The sequence below is a fragment of the Penaeus vannamei genome, chromosome 42 (genome assembly GCF_042767895.1).
Source record: "Penaeus vannamei isolate JL-2024 chromosome 42, ASM4276789v1, whole genome shotgun sequence".
NCBI classification, from domain to species: Eukaryota; Metazoa; Arthropoda; class Malacostraca; order Decapoda; family Penaeidae; genus Penaeus; species Penaeus vannamei.
Window position 1 is genome coordinate 12,138,527 of NC_091590.1, and position 5,000 is coordinate 12,143,526.

The window sequence follows — 5,000 nt, forward strand, 5'->3', positions numbered from 1 at the left end:
GAAGCCTGAGGCAGTCTGAGATCATATGTCAAAATGTAAGAGATTAAGCCAGTGGAAATTTTACACGATGCCTTAATAGTATTACATGTAAAAACAGTTCAATTTACATCTTCATTCGTGAAATGGTACACGATACATCATTTCACAATCAAAACCTTTTTTTCTCCTTTTTTATAATTTCCTCTAGAAAATACAGGCCTCAGAGGCATTGCACAAAAACAAAATACAAACGAGCGATACATCTATTGTGTTGAGAATGCTTGGTGCCCGTTTCGTTATGGGAGACTGACGGATTCCAACCTTCATCAGTCGACTCGCTTATTAAAAGGAACACGAAACACCTTGTAGCTTGATATCATTTGCTTCCAAGGATAATGAGATTCTCTAAATATCTATCTCTTTCTTTCCTCTCTCTCTCGCTTTCTCTCGATCTATCTATCTATATATACGTATATATAAATGCATATATGATATGTGTATATATATATATATATATATATATATATATATATATATATATATATATATATATATATATATATGTATATGTATATATATATTATATATATATGTATATAAATATATATATGATATACATATATTTACATATTTCTATCTATATATCAATCTGCTTTTCTCTATATATGTAAATCCAGTTCTCTCTCCTCATCCCCCCCCTCTCTCTCTGTCTCTCTCTCTCTCTCTCTCTCTCTCTCTCTCTCTCTCTCTCTCTCTCTCTCTCTCTCTCTCTCCCTCTCTCTCTCTCTCTCTCTCTCTCTCTCTCTCTCTCTAGCCTCCCCGCTCTATCTATCTATTTATCCTTTCTCTCCCTTTCATGGAAAATGGCACAACCTCTGGGTAAATTCAAAACGAATCCCTCTGCCTTTTACACAAGCAGCACGGGACCAACCAATATGATATGCAAATAACAAAAAAATCTTACATATGAGTGCTTACAGAGAAGAAAGTATGAGTGATGAAATATAAAATTTAACCAATCTATCGGCATCTTTATTTTTGTATTTATTTACTTATTTATTTATTTTTATTTCAATTCTATTTTTTTTTTTTTTTGTAATATACAGCAGACTTTATGAAGGGACGAGGTGGGGGTGGGGGTGTTGGTAGGGGGGGTGGAGTGGACGAGGATTAACAGTTATTGGGTCCGTTCGATAGACTTTGGGATATAATGAACTTTACACAGAGACACATACATACACCCACACAGATTTCAACATATCCACAGTCGCACACGGAGACACAAACATACACGGGTATATGTATTTCTTTGTGTGTGCGTGTATGTGTGTGCGCATGCTTTGGTGAAACTCCATTTGATAATTCATAGATCGTCAAAAATGCCAGGACGCTAAAATCATAATTTTGAAGTTATTGGATCTAAGTTTAGGTTTGCGTCACACACGTTGAGTATTTTAAAGTTTAATGGAACCTTTGTAAAATAGGTTTCTTATTATAAGAACATGATCTATAATAACCTGTTTGAAAATATAAGACGGCCCACGTGTCTGTGTTGATTTATATCATTGACTTGTATATTTTTTTCCGGAATTATAAGATGTCATTTTTTTCACTGTATTTTTTCGGAATTCTAAAATATATATTTTTTATTTCACTATATTTTTCGAAATTATAAAATGTCATGTTTTTTATTTGACTATATTTTTCCTGGAATTATAGCATGTCATTTTTATTATTTCACTATTTTTTCCGGAATTATAAGATGTTATTTTCTTTCTTTCACTATATTTTTTCGGAATTATAAGATGTTATATATTTTTTATTTCATTGTTTTTTTTCGGAATTATAAGATGTCATTTTTTTTATTTCATTGTATTTTTTCGGAATTATAAGATGTTATTTTTTATGTCATTGTATTTTTTTCCGGAATTATAAGGTCATTTTTTTATTTCATTGTATTTTTCCGGAATTATAAGATGTCATTTTTTTTATCTTCATTTTTTCGGAATTATAAGATGTTATATTTGTTTATTTCATTGTTTTTTCGGAATTATATGATGTATTTTTTTTTCACTTTATTGTATTTTTTTCGGAATTATAAGATGTCAATTCTTTTCATTTTCATTTTTTAAATTTCACTGACTCACGTCTAAGTGATGTTAATTTACACTAAGTTCACCAATTTTCCCAATTATGGAAAAAGTATTGAACTTACCACTTAACTAATCGCAAAAAACAATTCCTCATTTACCCCACCTCCTCTTTGCGGCAAGGAAGACGAGGACAAGGGGACGTAAGGAGGAAAAACAACGAGAAACGAACGGAAACTCGACGCTGTTGTTGACATTGCTTTGTAATCTCCTCCGCTTTGGGTCTTTCCCGTCCGGCCCAAAGGCTTTCGTGCAGGTCGCGCTTCCTCCGCAGATCGGCGTCGTCTCATTTTTTCTCGCGATTATTATTTTGTTATTATCGGTACTGTTGTTGTTGTGTTTGTTATTGTTGTTCCTTTGTTGTTGTTGTTATGATTATTATCATTATTTTGTTGTTAGTGTTATCATTCTTTGTTATTGTTATTATTATCATTATTGGTGTTGCAGTTGATATTACTATCATTATGATTATCATCGTGATTTCCATTATCATTAACATCATTACTATTATTATTATCACATTTTCATTAATATTTTGACATGATTCAAACCGAGGATCGAATCACATTAAAACATTTCAATCTAGTTCTTTCTGTGGACTATGAATCATTTCAGAAGTATTGATCTGCAAGTACACAGTCTCCATTGTTTATGCTCGAAGGCGATACAGCGAACTGATAAGCACTTGCATAAATACGTTAAGCAGATCACTGAGTACGTAGAACTGCTCTGTTGATTAAGAAGTGATATATTGGTGAAAGTGTTATATATATATTTTGTTACAGATACAACTAGCATTCAGTCCTAGCAATAGTTAAAGATATAGATTTAAAAAACAACAGTAGTAATGGCATAAGAGTGATATCGCATTACATTGATAGCAATGATGAAATAGGCAATAAAAATGTAAGTAATAATAGTGATTAAAGAGTAGTTCTGAATAATTATACAAATGACGATAATCATGATAATAGGAGTAGTGAAGCTACTGAATAAGACGAAGCAACAAGCATGATAATGATTACGTAAAAAACAAGAATGTAGAAAGGTATGGATGAGAATGAATATCTTTACAATACAAGAGATGTATTTAACCGGTTTCGAATATATCTTCGTCAGAAATTCATGTATTTCCGACGTATTTCTGACGAAGATATGTTCGAAACCGGTCAAATGCATCTCTTGTATTGTGGAGAATATTTATTCTCATTCATACCTATTCTACAGTTTTGACACCTCATAAGAATATAGAGAATGATATTAGAGATACTAACGACGCAATATCAATGATGGTAATAAAGTTAGAAACAGTAGCAAAATAATGAAATTTATACAGTTAACAGCAATATCACTATAGACAAGATGCAAGAAAAATAGTCATCATCATTATTATTATAAGGATGAGGGAGATAATATTGATAAAGTTGATATAATAATTGCTGTCATTTTTTATGAGTATAATAACTGCTGTTATAACAAACATCCTGATGTCAATGATAATAATGATAAAAATGATTGCGATGATAGTAGTACTATTGTTAATATCATTATTATTAATACTATTATAATTATTATCATTATTATTATTACTATTATAATCATTATCATTATTATTATTACTATTATAATTATTATCATTATTATTATTACTATTATAATTATTATCATTATTATTATCATAAGTATCATCATCATTGTCGTCGTCACCATCACCACTATTATTATTTTTGTTCTTATTGTTGTTTTTTACTATTGCCCTCGCTATCTTTGTGATCATTATTATTGATAGTTTTTATCATTATTATCAATGCCATTATCATTACCACTGAGCTCGTATTCTGTGTGTGTGTGTGTGTGTATGTGTGTGTGTGTGTGTATGTGTGTGTGTGTGTGTGTGTGTGTGTGTGTGTGTGTATGTGTGTGTGTGTTGTAAAATATATATTTGTTTCTATTTCATATCTGATTTGTTATTTTTACTAAAGACATTATTATCCATATCTCATACATTTCTTCTTAAAAGTGTCTGAGAGAATTTTTTTGTCAATGCTATATTCAATATCAGCTTAATAGATTTTGTTATTGTGTTGGCGGTAGGTAATTAAGTTCTAGTATGTCTATTTCTTTAGAAATAAGTATAATCGTCCTTTAATTAATAAAACAGATTCTCTTTCATTAACGAATGGAACAGGTCTTCCCTTTTTTTAATTAGAAGTAATTCTCCTTTATTTATGATTGAAGTGATCCTCTTTTATGAATGGAAATGCTCCACCTTTGTTTACATTCAGAAATGATACTCCCTTAATTATGATTGAAATGGTCTTCCATTCCTTATGGATAAAAAAATTATTTTTCCTCTATCGGTGAGTGAAACTATGTCTCTTTTATTTGTGAATGGAGCTGATCTTCCTTTATTTGTGAATGAAACTCTTCCTCTTTTAATTGTGAATAGAACTGTTTCGCTTTTATTTGTGATTAAAACTTTTTCTCTTTTATTTGTGAATGAAACTGTTTCGCTGTCCTCTTTTATTTGTAAATGGAGAGGATCTTCCTATATTTCATTTGTAAATGAAGTTGATTTTTCTTTATCTGTGAATTAAATTGTGTTTCTTTTATTTGTGAATGGAGCTGATCTTCCTTTATCTGCGAATGAAACTGTTTTTCTTTTATTTGTGAACGAAACTATCTCTCTTTTCTTTGTGAATGGAGCTGATCTTCCTTTATCTGTGAATGAAACTTTCTCCTTTATTTGCGAGTGAAACTTTCTCTTTTATTCGTAAATGTAGAAGCCTTTCCTTTATTCTAGTTGTAAATGAAGTTGATCTTTCTTTATCTGTGAATGAAACCGCTTCTCTCTTATTTGTGAATGGAGAT